Source organism: Ipomoea nil, unplaced genomic scaffold, assembly GCF_001879475.1.
Source record: "Ipomoea nil cultivar Tokyo-kokei standard unplaced genomic scaffold, Asagao_1.1 scaffold3056, whole genome shotgun sequence".
Classification (NCBI taxonomy): Eukaryota; Viridiplantae; Streptophyta; class Magnoliopsida; order Solanales; family Convolvulaceae; genus Ipomoea; species Ipomoea nil.
This window is the reverse complement of record NW_017619484.1, coordinates 1,872,924-1,887,897: the sequence shown is the minus strand read 5'-3', so window position 1 is coordinate 1,887,897 and position 14,974 is coordinate 1,872,924. Positions and strand designations below refer to the sequence as shown.

The following is a 14,974-nucleotide window of genomic DNA, read 5'->3' as shown; positions in this document are numbered from 1 at the left end:
TTGCGGTTTAGGTAGTTCCTACCGCTTTTTTCGTGGTTGTTATGGCGAATTGGATTATAAAAGCACTCCTTTGTGTCCTAATTAGACATCTTCTACCTTCTACTTTCTATCTAAAACTTGTGTTGTTATTACATAAGTCCTACCTCTGTAATAGCACTTGATACACGATAAATACAAGATTCGTCCCCGTGACGTATATTTGTTCATTATTGTTGTTATAATCGTTCTTTATTCGTTCAATCCTTACTTGTCAATTTATTCGGGTTATATAATTCAGACTCCCGAGTTAATATAATCCATCATATATATATATATATATATATATATATATATATATATATATATATATATATATATATATATATATATATATAGAATAAAGTTCAAATGCGGCGGGGTCTTCCCGTGCGGCGGAATTCCAGAATACACCAACAATGTTAATAATATGCACCAACAGTGTAAGAAAAATACACCACAATGAAATGCAATAAAACATCACAAAATACACAACAGACTCAAAAAAATACACCATATAACTCACCACCACTAATGGTGTATTTCCGAATAGTGTATGGTGTTTTTACTCACACCTAATGGTGTGTGTTTGGTGATGCGGGGCTCTGTTTACTCTGTTTTTTGTGGTGTATTTTCCTAACGTTGATGGTGCATATTTGTTGAACTGTTGGTGATGCCGCACCGTAAGAAATCGCCGCACCGTAAGACACTGTCGCACCTGAACCCGCCTCTCTCTCTCTCTCTCTCTCAATATATATATATATATATATATATATATATATATATATATATATATATATATATATATATATATATATATCCATGGTTGATGATTGTTGAAAAATAAGGAGAAAATAGTTGTCAATTTTATAAATATTAGAAATTTAAAAGTTTACAATAATTATATATATAGTAGTAGTAGTAGTATGCACCATAAGGTTAAGAGCCTTGCGCATTCCATTCCATTGCTGAAATGAACATCCAATATTCCATTGCTGTAGTTACATAAAAAATAATATGGATATTCGTTTTTCTTACAAGATATAGCAATCAGAAATAACGCATCAGATCTCAAGTCTATGCGCCCACCCTGGTGCTTAAGCCCAAGACCACAAGGTTAAGAGTCTTGCGCTCTACCGACTGAGCTAAACGGGCAACGAACGCTGATAATCAATTTTCTTATAACTATTTGGTGGACTTGTAAGAGATTTTTGCACTTTTAGTCCCACGACTATAGTGGCACTAGCAGAATTGATCCACGACTTTTGAACCTTGCAATTTTAGTCCACGACTATTGATTTTTTTGCAAAAATAGTCTTTCCGGCCACTTTTCCGTCAAAATTTCACCGGAATTTTTTTTTAATCCATTTTTAACAGGGCTAAAATTGACATTTTTCTTATCTCAAAATATAACGGAAATACATAAAACGGAAAGGTAAAAGCGATTGCATTTGAGAATCTCTGCCGCTTCTCTCGCCGGAAATCTATACAATGAAGCTTTTCCGATGTCTTTGGATGATCCCGCAAGCGTGCTGGCTCCGCCTCCAATGCTGCTGCCGGATAACCCAACTAGCCCGGGGAACGCCACGGCCGCTCCGCCGCTTACTGACAGTCTTACCTGCTCCAGGAACTCCGCCGCCTGGGGCAGTAGTATGTAGCCCAGTAATATTGTATGTAGTCAAATGTCAATTTTTTTCTTTTATTTTTTGGTGGAATTTTCCGGTGGAATTTTCCGGTGGAATTTTCCGGTGGAATTTCCGGATAAAACTAACTTTTTGAGTTTTGAGAATGAACATCCAATATTCCATTATTGTAGATATATTAAAAAATTGGACAATTTTAAAATATAGCAATCAGTTTAATGTTTATTGGGTAAGTCCATCATAATTATTGATGGATCTCAACTGTAATTGCCCACCCTGGGGCTTGAAACCTGGACCACAAAGATAAGAGCATTGCGCTCTACCGACTGAGCTAGACGGGCAACACACAATTATAGTCAATTTTCTTATAACTATTTGATGGGCTTGTAATATTGACAATACTAACTTTTTGTGTTGTGAGAATGAACATCCAATATTCCCTTATAGTTGATATATTAAAAAATTGGAAAATTTTTTTCTTAAAAAAATATAAGAATCAGTTTAATGTTTATTGGGTAAGTCCATTATAATTAATGATGGATCTCAAGTCTAAACGCCCACCCTGGGGCTTGAACTAAGGACCACAAGGTTAAGAGCCCTGCGCTCTACCGACTAAACTAGACTGGCAATTAACACTGACAATCAATTTTCTTATAACTATTTGGTGAGTTTGTAATATTGATAAAACTAACTTTTTGTGTTGTGAGAATGAACATCCAATATTCCCTTATTGTAGATATATTAAAAAATTGGAAAATTTTTTTCTTAAAAAAATATAAGAATCAGTTTAATGTTTATAGGGTAAGTCCATCATAATTAATGATGGATTTCGAGTGTAAACGCCTACCCTGGGGCTTAAACCCACAAGGTTAAGAGCCTTGCGCTCTACCGACTGAGATAGACGGGCAACACAGAATAATAGTCAATTTTCCTATAACTATTTGATGGACTTGTTATATTGATAAAACTAACTTTTTGTTATGTGAAAATGAACATCCAATATTCCATTGTTAAAGTTACATAAAAATGAATATGAATATTCGTTTTTCTTATAAGATATTTCAACCCGAAATAACGCATTAGATCTCAAGTCTACGTGCCCACCCTAGGGCTTAAGCCAAGAGCACAAGGTTAAGAGTATTGCGCTCTACCGACTGAGCTAGACGGGCAACGAACGCTGACAATCAATTTTCTTATACCTATTTGGAGAACTTGTAATATTGATAAAACTAACTTTTTGTGTTGTGAGAATGAACATCCAATATTCCCTTATTGTAGATATATTAAAAAATTGGAATATTTTTTTAAAAAAAAAATATAAGAATCAGTTTAATGTTTATTGGGTAAGTCCATTATAATTAATGATGGATCTCAAGTCTAAACGCCCACCCTGGGGCTTGAACCAAGGACCACAAGGTTAAGAGCCCTGCGCTCTACCAACTAAACTAGACGGGCAATTAACACTGACAATCAATTTTCTTATAACTATTTGGTGAGTTTGTAATATTGATAAAACTAACTTTTTGTGTTGTGAGAATGAACATCCAATATTCCCTTATTGTAGATATATTAAAAAATTGGAAAATTTTTTTCTTAAAAAAATATAAGAATCAGTTTAATGTTTATAGGGTAAGTCCATCATAATTAATGATGGATTTCGAGTGTAAACGCCTACCCTGGGGCTTAAACCCACAAGGTTAAGAGCCTTGCGCTCTACCGACTGAGATAGACGGGCAACACAGAATAACAGTCAATTTTCCTATAACTATTTGATGGACTTGTTATATTGATAAAACTAACTTTTTGTTATGTGAAAATGAACATCCAATATTCCATTGTTAAAGTTACATAAAAATGAATATGAATATTCGTTTTTCTTATAAGATATTTCAACCCGAAATAACGCATTAGATCTCAAGTCTACGTGCCCACCCTAGGGCTTAAGCCAAGAGCACAAGGTTAAGAGTATTGCGCTCTACCGACTGAGCTAGACGGGCAACGAACGCTGACAATCAATTTTCTTATAACTATTTGGAGAACTTGTAATATTGATAAAACTAACTTTTTGTGTTGTGAGAATGAACATCCAATATTCCCTTATTGTAGATATATTAAAAAATTGGAAAATTTTTTTCTTACAAAAATATAAGAATCAGTTTAATGTTTATTGGGTAAGTCCATCATAATTAATGATGGATTTCGAGCGTAAACGCCCACCCTGGGGCTTAAACCCAGGACCACAAGGTTAAGAACCTTGCGCTCTTCCGACTGAGATAGACGGGCAACACACAATAATAGTCAATTTTCCTATAACTATTTGATGGACTTGTTATATTGATAAAACTAACTTTTTGTTATGTGAAAATGAACATCCAATATTCCATTGTTAAAGTTACATAAAAATAAATATGGATATTCGTTTTTCTTATAAGATATTTCAACCCGAAATAACGCATTAGATCTCAAGTCTACGTGCCCACCCTAGGGCTTAAGCCAAGAGCACAAGGTTAAGAGTATTGCGCTCTACCGACTGAGCTAGACGGGCAACGAACGCTGACAATCAATTTTCTTATAACTATTTGGAGAACTTGTAATATTGATAAAACTAACTTTTTGTGTTGTGAGAATGAACATCCAATATTCCCTTATTGTAGATATATTAAAAAATTGGAAAATTTTTTTTTAAAAAAAAATATAAGAATCAGTTTAATGTTTATTGGGTAAGTCCATTATAATAAATGATGGATCTCAAGTCTAAACGCCCACCCTGGGACTTGAACCCAGGACCACAAGGTTAAGAGCCTTGCGCTCTACCGACTGAGCTAGACAGGCAACGAACGCTGACAATCAATTTTCTTATAACTATTTGGTGGGCTTGTAATATTGACAATACTAACTTTTTGTGTTGTGAGAATGAACATCCAATATTCCCTTATTGTAGATATATTAAAAAATTTGAAAATTTTTTTCTTAAAAAAATATAAGAATCAGTTTAATGTTTATTGGGTAAGTCCATCACAATTAATGATGGATTTCGAGTGTAAACGCCCACCCTGAGGCTTAAACCCAAGACCACAAGGTTAAGAGCCTTGCGCTCTACCGACTGAGCTAGACGGGCAACACACAAAAATAGTCAATTTTCCTATAACTATTTGATGGACTTGTTATATTGATAAAACTAACCTTTTGTTATGTGAAAACGAACATCCAATATTCCATTGTTAAAGTTACATAAAAATGAATATGAATATTCGTTTTTCTTATAAGATATTTCAACCCGAAATAACGCATTAGATCTCAAGTCTACGTGCCCACCCTAGGGCTTAAGCCAAGAGCACAAGGTTAAGAGTATTGCGCTCTACCGACTGAGCTAGACGGGCAACGAACGCTGACAATCAATTTTCTTATAACTATTTGGAGAACTTGTAATATTGATAAAACTAACTTTTTGTGTTGTGAGAATGAACATCCAATATTCCCTTATTGTAGATATATTAAAAAATTGGAAAATTTTTTTTTAAAAAAAATATAAGAATCAGTTTAATGTTTATTGGGTAAGTCCATTATAATTAATGATGGATCTCAAGTCTAAACGCCCACCCTGGGACTTAAACCCAGGACCACAAGGTTAAGAGCCTTGCGCTCTACCGACTGAGCTAGACGGGCAACGAACGCTGACAATCAATTTTCTTATAACTATTTGGTGGGCTTGTAATATTGACAATACTAACTTTTTGTGTTGTGAGAATGAACATCCAATATTCCCTTATAGTTGATATATTAAAAAATTGGAAAATTTTTTTCTTAAAAAAATATAAGAATCAGTTTAATGTTTATTGGGTAAGTCCATTATAATTAATGATGGATCTCAAGTCTAAACGCCCACCCTGGGGCTTGAACCAAGGACCACAAGGTTAAGAGCCCTGCGCTCTACCGACTAAACTAGACGGGCAATTAACACTGACAATCAATTTTCTTATAACTATTTGGTGAGTTTGTAATATTGATAAAACTAACTTTTTGTGTTGTGAGAATGAACATCCAATATTCCCTTATTGTAGATATATTAAAAAATTGGAAAATTTTTTTCTTAAAAAAATATAAGAATCAGTTTAATGTTTATAGGGTAAGTCCATCATAATTAATGATGGATTTCGAGTGTAAACGCCTACCCTGGGGCTTAAACCCACAAGGTTAAGAGCCTTGCGCTCTACCGACTGAGATAGACGGGCAACACAGAATAACAGTCAATTTTCCTATAACTATTTGATGGACTTGTTATATTGATAAAACTAACCTTTTGTTATGTGAAAACGAACATCCAATATTCCATTGTTAAAGTTACATAAAAATGAATATGAATATTCGTTTTTCTTATAAGATATTTCAACCCGAAATAACGCATTAGATCTCAAGTCTACGTGCCCACCCTAGGGCTTAAGCCAAGAGCACAAGGTTAAGAGTATTGCGCTCTACCGACTGAGCTAGACGGGCAACGAACGCTGACAATCAATTTTCTTATAACTATTTGGAGAACTTGTAATATTGATAAAACTAACTTTTTGTGTTGTGAGAATGAACATCCAATATTCCCTTATTGTAGATATATTAAAAAATTGGAAAATTTTTTTTTAAAAAAAATATAAGAATCAGTTTAATGTTTATTGGGTAAGTCCATTATAATTAATGATGGATCTCAAGTCTAAACGCCCACCCTGGGACTTAAACCCAGGACCACAAGGTTAAGAGCCTTGCGCTCTACCGACTGAGCTAGACGGGCAACGAACGCTGACAATCAATTTTCTTATAACTATTTGGTGGGCTTGTAATATTGACAATACTAACTTTTTGTGTTGTGAGAATGAACATCCAATATTCCCTTATAGTTGATATATTAAAAAATTGGAAAATTTTTTTCTTAAAAAAATATAAGAATCAGTTTAATGTTTATTGGGTAAGTCCATTATAATTAATGATGGATCTCAAGTCTAAACGCCCACCCTGGGGCTTGAACCAAGGACCACAAGGTTAAGAGCCCTGCGCTCTACCGACTAAACTAGACTGGCAATTAACACTGACAATCAATTTTCTTATAACTATTTGGTGAGTTTGTAATATTGATAAAACTAACTTTTTGTGTTGTGAGAATGAACATCCAATATTCCCTTATTGTAGATATATTAAAAAATTGGAAAATTTTTTTCTTAAAAAAATATAAGAATCAGTTTAATGTTTATAGGGTAAGTCCATCATAATTAATGATGGATTTCGAGTGTAAACGCCTACCCTGGGGCTTAAACCCACAAGGTTAAGAGCCTTGCGCTCTACCGACTGAGATAGACGGGCAACACAGAATAATAGTCAATTTTCCTATAACTATTTGATGGACTTGTTATATTGATAAAACTAACTTTTTGTTATGTGAAAATGAACATCCAATATTCCATTGTTAAAGTTACATAAAAATGAATATGAATATTCGTTTTTCTTATAAGATATTTCAACCCGAAATAACGCATTAGATCTCAAGTCTACGTGCCCACCCTAGGGCTTAAGCCAAGAGCACAAGGTTAAGAGTATTGCGCTCTACCGACTGAGCTAGACGGGCAACGAACGCTGACAATCAATTTTCTTATAACTATTTGGAGAACTTGTAATATTGATAAAACTAACTTTTTGTGTTGTGAGAATGAACATCCAATATTCCCTTATTGTAGATATATTAAAAAATTGGAATATTTTTTTTAAAAAAAAATATAAGAATCAGTTTAATGTTTATTGGGTAAGTCCATTATAATTAATGATGGATCTCAAGTCTAAACGCCCACCCTGGGGCTTGAACCAAGGACCACAAGGTTAAAAGCCCTGCGCTCTACCGACTAAACTAGACGGGCAATTAACACTGACAATCAATTTTCTTATAACTATTTGGTGAGTTTGTAATATTGATAAAACTAACTTTTTGTGTTGTGAGAATGAACATCCAATATTCCCTTATTGTAGATATATTAAAAAATTGGAAAATTTTTTTCTTAAAAAAATATAAGAATCAGTTTAATGTTTATAGGGTAAGTCCATCATAATTAATGATGGATTTCGAGTGTAAACGCCTACCCTGGGGCTTAAACCCACAAGGTTAAGAGCCTTGCGCTCTACCGACTGAGATAGACGGGCAACACAGAATAACAGTCAATTTTCCTATAACTATTTGATGGACTTGTTATATTGATAAAACTAACTTTTTGTTATGTGAAAATGAACATCCAATATTCCATTGTTAAAGTTACATAAAAATGAATATGAATATTCGTTTTTCTTATAAGATATTTCAACCCGAAATAACGCATTAGATCTCAAGTCTACGTGCCCACCCTAGGGCTTAAGCCAAGAGCACAAGGTTAAGAGTATTGCGCTCTACCGACTGAGCTAGACGGGCAACGAACGCTGACAATCAATTTTCTTATAACTATTTGGAGAACTTGTAATATTGATAAAACTAACTTTTTGTGTTGTGAGAATGAACATCCAATATTCCCTTATTGTAGATATATTAAAAAATTGGAATATTTTTTTTAAAAAAAAATATAAGAATCAGTTTAATGTTTATTGGGTAAGTCCATTATAATTAATGATGGATCTCAAGTCTAAACGCCCACCCTGGGACTTGAACCCAGGACCACAAGGTTAAGAGCCTTGCGCTCTACCGACTGAGCTAGACGGGCAACGAACGCTGACAATCAATTTTCTTATAACTATTTGGTGGGCTTGTAATATTGACAATACTAACTTTTTGTGTTGTGAGAATGAACATCCAATATTCCCTTATTGTAGATATATTAAAAAATTTGAAAATTTTTTTCTTAAAAAAATATAAGAATCAGTTTAATGTTTATTGGGTAAGTCCATCACAATTAATGATGGATTTCGAGTGTAAACGCCCACCCTGGGGCTTAAACCCAAGACCACAAGGTTAAGAGCCTTGCGCTCTACCGACTGAGCTAGACGAGCAACACACAAAAATAGTCAATTTTCCTATAACTATTTGATGGACTTGTTATATTGATAAAACTAACTTTTTGTTATGTGAAACTGAACATCCAATATTCCATTGTTAAAGTTACATAAAAATAAATATGGATATTCGTTTTTCTTATAAGATATTTCAACCCGAAATAACGCATTAGATCTCAAGTCTACGTGCCCACCCTAGGGCTTAAGCCAAGAGCACAAGGTTAAGAGTATTGCGCTCTACCGACTGAGCTAGACGGGCAACGAACGCTGACAATCAATTTTCTTATAACTATTTGGAGAACTTGTAATATTGATAAAACTAACTTTTTGTGTTGTGAGAATGAACATCCAATATTCCCTTATTGTAGATATATTAAAAAATTGGAAAATTTTTTTTTTAAAAAAATATAAGAATCAGTTTAATGTTTATTGGGTAAGTCCATTATAATTAATGATGGATCTCAAGTCTAAACGCCCACCCTGGGACTTAAACCCAGGACCACAAGGTTAAGAGCCTTGCGCTCTACCGACTGAGCTAGACGGGCAACGAACGCTGACAATCAATTTTCTTATAACTATTTGGTGGGCTTGAAATATTGACAATACTAACTTTTTGTGTTGTGAGAATGAACATCCAATATTCCCTTATAGTTGATATATTAAAAAATTGGAAAATTTTTTTCTTAAAAAAATATAAGAATCAGTTTAATGTTTATTGGGTAAGTCCATTATAATTAATGATGGATCTCAAGTCTAAACGCCCACCCTGGGGCTTGAACCAAGGACCACAAGGTTAAGAGCCCTGCGCTCTACCGACTAAACTAGACGGGCAATTAACACTGACAATCAATTTTCTTATAACTATTTGGTGAGTTTGTAATATTGATCAAACTAACTTTTTGTGTTGTGAGAATGAACATCCAATATTCCCTTATTGTAGATATATTAAAAAATTGGAAAATTTTTTTCTTAAAAAAATATAAGAATCAGTTTAATGTTTATAGGGTAAGTCCATCATAATTAATGATGGATTTCGAGTGTAAACGCCTACCCTGGGGCTTAAACCCACAAGGTTAAGAGCCTTGCGCTCTACCGACTGAGATAGACGGGCAACACAGAATAATAGTCAATTTTCCTATAACTATTTGATGGACTTGTTATATTGATAAAACTAACCTTTTGTTATGTGAAAACGAACATCCAATATTCCATTGTTAAAGTTACATAAAAATGAATATGAATATTCGTTTTTCTTATAAGATATTTCAACCCGAAATAACGCATTAGATCTCAAGTCTACGTGCCCACCCTAGGGCTTAAGCCAAGAGCACAAGGTTAAGAGTATTGCGCTCTACCGACTGAGCTAGACGGGCAACGAACGCTGACAATCAATTTTCTTATAACTATTTGGAGAACTTGTAATATTGATAAAACTAACTTTTTGTGTTGTGAGAATGAACATCCAATATTCCCTTATTGTAGATATATTAAAAAATTGGAATATTTTTTTTTAAAAAAAATATAAGAATCAGTTTAATGTTTATTGCATAAGTCCATTATAATTAATGATGGATCTCAAGTCTAAACGCCCACCCTGGGACTTGAACCCAGGACCACAAGGTTAAGAGCCTTGCGCTCTACCGACTAAGCTAGACGGGCAACGAACGCTGACAATCAATTTTCTTATAACTATTTGGTGGGCTTGTAATATTGACAACACTAACTTTTTGTGTTGTGAGAATGAACATCCAATATTCCCTTATAGTTGATATATTAAAAAATTGGAAAATTTTTTTCTTAAAAAAATATAAGAATCAGTTTAATGTTTATAGGGTAAGTCCATCATAATTAATGATGGATTTCGAGTGTAAACGCCTACCCTGGGGCTTAAACCCACAAGGTTAAGAGCCTTGCGCTCTACCGACTGAGATAGACGGGCAACACAGAATAATAGTCAATTTTCCTATAACTATTTGATGGACTTGTTATATTGATAAAACTAACCTTTTGTTATGTGAAAACGAACATCCAATATTCCATTGTTAAAGTTACATAAAAATGAATATGAATATTCGTTTTTCTTATAAGATATTTCAACCCGAAATAACGCATTAGATCTCAAGTCTACGTGCCCACCCTAGGGCTTAAGCCAAGAGCACAAGGTTAAGAGTATTGCGCTCTACCGACTGAGCTAGACGGGCAACGAACGCTGACAATCAATTTTCTTATAACTATTTGGAGAACTTGTAATATTGATAAAACTAACTTTTTGTGTTGTGAGAATGAACATCCAATATTCCCTTATTGTAGATATATTAAAAAATTGGAAAATTTTTTTTTAAAAAAAATATAAGAATCAGTTTAATGTTTATTGGGTAAGTCCATTATAATTAATGATGGATCTCAAGTCTAAACGCCCACCCTGGGACTTGAACCCAGGACCACAAGGTTAAGAGCCTTGCGCTCTACCGACTGAGCTAGACGGGCAACGAACGCTGACAATCAATTTTCTTATAACTATTTGGTGGGCTTGTAATATTGACAATACTAACTTTTTGTGTTGTGAGAATGAACATCCAATATTCCCTTATTGTTGATATATTAAAAAATTGGAAAAATTTTTTCTTAAAAAAATATAAGAATCAGTTTAATGTTTATTGGGTAAGTCCATTATAATTAATGATGGATCTCAAGTCTAAACGCCCACCCTGGAGCTTGAACCAAGGACCACAAGGTTAAGAGCCTTGCGCTCTACCGACTAAACTAGACGGGCAATTAACACTGACAATCAATTTTCTTATAACTATTTGGTGGGCTTGTAATATTGATAAAACTAACTTTTTGTGTTGTGAGAATGAACATCCAATATTCCCTTATTCTAGATATATTAAAAAATTGGAAAATTTTTTTCTTAAAAAAATATAAGAATCAGTTTAATGTTTATTGGGTAAGTCCATCATAATTAATGATGGATTTCGAGTGTAAACGCCCACCCTGGGGCTTAAACCCACAAGGTTAAGAGCCTTGCGCTCTACCGACTGAGATAGACAGGAAACACAGAATAATAGTCAATTTTCCTATAACTATTTGATGGACTTGTTATATTGATAAAACTAACCTTTTGTTATGTGAAAACGAACATCCAATATTCCATTGTTAAAGTTACATAAAAATGAATATGAATATTCGTTTTTCTTATAAGATATTTCTACCCGAAATAACGCATTAGATCTCAAGTCTACGTGCCCACCCTGGGGCTTAAGCCAAGAGCACAAGGTTAAGAGCATTGCGCTCTACCGACTGAGCTAGACGGGCAACGAACGCTGACAATCAATTTTCTTATAACTATTTGGAGAACTTGTAATATTGATAAAACCAACTTTTTGTGTTGTGAGAATGAACATCCAATATTCCCATATTGTAGATATATTAAAAAATTGGAAAATTTTTTTTTAAAACAAATATAAGAATCAGTTTATTGTTTATTGGGTAAGTCCGTTATAATTAATGATGGATCTCAAGTCTAAAAGCCCACCCAGGGGCTTGAACCCAGGACCACAAGGTTAAGAGCCTTGCGCTCTACCGACTGAGCTAGACGGGCAACGAACGCTGACAATCAATTTTCTTATAACTATTTGGTGGGCTTGTAATATTGACAATACTAACTTTTTGTGTTGTGAGAATGAACATCAAATATTCCCTTATTGTAGATATATTAAAAAATTTGAAAATTTTTTTCTTAAAAAAATATAAGTATCAGTTTAATGTTTATTGGGTAAGTCCATCATAATTAATGATGGATTTCGAGTGTAAACGCCCACCCTGGGGCTTAAACCCACAAGGTTAAGAGCCTTGCGCTCTACCGACTGAGATAGACGGGCAACACACAATAATAGTCAATTTTCCTATAACTATTTGATGGACTTGTTATATTGATAAAACTAACTTTTTGTTATGTGAAAAAGAACATCCAATATTCCATTGTTAAAGTTACATAAAAATGAATATGAATATTCGTTTTTCTTATAAGATATTTCAACCCGAAATAACGCATTAGATCTCAAGTCTACGTGCCCACCCTGGGGCTTAAGCCAAGAGCACAAGGTTAAGAGTATTGCGCTCTACCGACTGAGCTAGACGGGCAACGAACGCTGACAATCAATTTTCTTATAACTATTTGGAGAACTTGTAATATTGATAAAACTAACTTTTTGTGTTGTGAGAATGAACATCCAATATTCCCTTATTGTAGATATATTAAAAAATTGGAAAATGTTTTTTTTTAAAAAAATATAAGAATCAGTTTAATGTTTATTGGGTAAGTCCATTATAATTAATGATGGATCTCAAGTCTAAACGCCCACCCTGGGACTTGAACCCAGGACCACAAGGCTAAGAGCCTTGCGCTCTACCGACTGAGCTAGACCGGCAACGAACGCTAACAATCAATTTTCTTATAACTATTTGGTGGGCTTGTAATATTTACAATACTAACTTTTTGTGTTGTGAGAATGAACATCCAATATTCCCTTATTGTTGATATATTAAAAAATTGGAAAAAAATTTTCTTAAAAAAATATAAGAATCAGTTTAATGTTTATTGGGTAAGTCCATTATAATTAATGATGGATCTCAAGTCTAAACGCCCACCCTAGGGCTTGAACCAAGGACCACAAGGTTAAGAGCCCTGCGCTCTACCAACTAAACTAAACGGGCAATTAACACTGACAATCAATTTTCTTATAACTATTTGGTGAGTTTGTAGTATTGATAAAACTAACTTTTTGTGTTGTGAGAATGAACATCCAATATTCCCTTATTGTAGATATATTAAAAAATTGGAAAATTTTTTTCTTAAAAAAATATAAGAATCAGTTTAATGTTTATTGGGTAAGTCCATCATAATTAATGATGGATTTCGAGTGTAAACGCCTACCCTGGGGCTTAGACCCACAAGGTTAAGAGCCTTGCGCTCTACCGACTGAGATAGACGGGCAACACAGAATAATAGTCAATTTTCCTATAACTATTTGATGGACTTGTTATATTGATAAAACTAACCTTTTGTTATGTGAAAACGAACATCCAATATTCCATTGTTAAAGTTACATAAAAATGAATATGAATATTCGTTTTTCTTATAAGATATTTCAACCCGAAATAACGCATTAGATCTCAAGTCTACGTGCCCACCCTAGGGCTTAAGCCAAGAGCACAAGGTTAAGAGTATTGCGCTCTACCGACTGAGCTAGACGGGCAACGAACGCTGACAATCAATTTTCTTATAACTATTTGGAGAACTTGTAATATTGATAAAACTAACTTTTTGTGTTGTGAGAATGAACATCCAATATTCCCTTATTGTAGATATATTAAAAAATTGGAAAATGTTTTTTTAAAAAAAATATAAGAATCAGTTTAATGTTTATTGGGTAAGTCCATTATAATTAATGATGGATCTCAAGTCTAAACACCCACCCTGGGACTTGAACCCAGGACCACAAGGTTAAGAGCCTTGCGCTCTACCGACTGAGCTAGACGGGCAACTAACGCTGAGAATCAATTTTCTTATAACTATTTGGTGGGCTTGTAATAGTGACAATACTAACTTTTTGTGTTGTGAGAATGAACATCCAATATTCCCTTATTGTTGATATATTAAAAAATTGGAAAAAAATTTTCTTAAAAAAATATAAGAATCAGTTTAATGTTTATTGGGTAAGTCCATTATAATTAATGATGGATCTCAAGTCGAAACGCCCACCCTGGGGCTTGAACCAAGGACCACAAGGTTAAGAGCCCTACGCTCTACCGACTAAACTAGACGGGCAATTAACACTGACAATCAATTTTCTTATAACTATTTGGTGAGTTTGTAATATTGATAAAACTAACTTTTTGTGTTGTGAGAATGAACATCCAATATTCCCTTATTGTAGATATATTAAAAAATTGGAAAAATTTTTTCTAAAAAAAATATAAGAATCAGTTTAATGTTTATAGGGTAAGTCCATCATAATTAATGATGGATTTCGAGTGTAAACGCCTACCCTGGGGCTTAAACCCACAAGGTTAAGAGCCTTGCGCTCTACCGACTGAGATAGACGGGCAACACAGAATAATAGTCAATTTTCCTATAACTATTTGATGGACTTGTTATATTGATAAAACTAACCTTTTGTTATGTGAAAACGAACATCCAATATTCCATTGTTAAAGTTACATAAAAATGAATATGGATATTCGTTTTTCTTATAAGATATTTCAACCCGAAATAACGCATTAGATCTCAAGTCTACGTGCCC

At 33.9% G+C, this 14,974-nt stretch overlaps 10 non-coding genes across 10 annotated transcripts; all 10 read right to left on the bottom strand.

The window, feature by feature from the left end:
• Window positions 1–4,417: 4,417 nt before the first annotated feature.
• On the bottom strand, window positions 4,418–4,490 carry TRNAK-CUU. The gene has a single exon. It is a non-coding gene; the product is annotated as a tRNA-Lys (tRNA).
• A 761-nt stretch (window positions 4,491–5,251) lies between these two features.
• On the bottom strand, window positions 5,252–5,324 carry TRNAK-CUU. Its single transcript has one exon. It is a non-coding gene; the product is annotated as a tRNA-Lys (tRNA).
• Window positions 5,325–6,365: 1,041 nt separating this feature from the next.
• Window positions 6,366–6,438, bottom strand: TRNAK-CUU. Its single transcript has one exon. It is a non-coding gene; the product is annotated as a tRNA-Lys (tRNA).
• A 1,869-nt stretch (window positions 6,439–8,307) lies between these two features.
• Window positions 8,308–8,380, bottom strand: TRNAK-CUU. The gene has a single exon. It is a non-coding gene; the product is annotated as a tRNA-Lys (tRNA).
• A 761-nt stretch (window positions 8,381–9,141) lies between these two features.
• Window positions 9,142–9,214, bottom strand: TRNAK-CUU. The gene has a single exon. It is a non-coding gene; the product is annotated as a tRNA-Lys (tRNA).
• Window positions 9,215–10,255: 1,041 nt separating this feature from the next.
• On the bottom strand, window positions 10,256–10,328 carry TRNAK-CUU. The gene has a single exon. It is a non-coding gene; the product is annotated as a tRNA-Lys (tRNA).
• A 755-nt stretch (window positions 10,329–11,083) lies between these two features.
• On the bottom strand, window positions 11,084–11,156 carry TRNAK-CUU. Its single transcript has one exon. It is a non-coding gene; the product is annotated as a tRNA-Lys (tRNA).
• Window positions 11,157–12,197: 1,041 nt separating this feature from the next.
• TRNAK-CUU lies at window positions 12,198–12,270 on the bottom strand. The gene has a single exon. It is a non-coding gene; the product is annotated as a tRNA-Lys (tRNA).
• A 756-nt stretch (window positions 12,271–13,026) lies between these two features.
• TRNAK-CUU lies at window positions 13,027–13,099 on the bottom strand. Its single transcript has one exon. It is a non-coding gene; the product is annotated as a tRNA-Lys (tRNA).
• Window positions 13,100–14,140: 1,041 nt separating this feature from the next.
• On the bottom strand, window positions 14,141–14,213 carry TRNAK-CUU. Its single transcript has one exon. It is a non-coding gene; the product is annotated as a tRNA-Lys (tRNA).
• Between the last annotated feature and the right edge of the window lie 761 nt (window positions 14,214–14,974).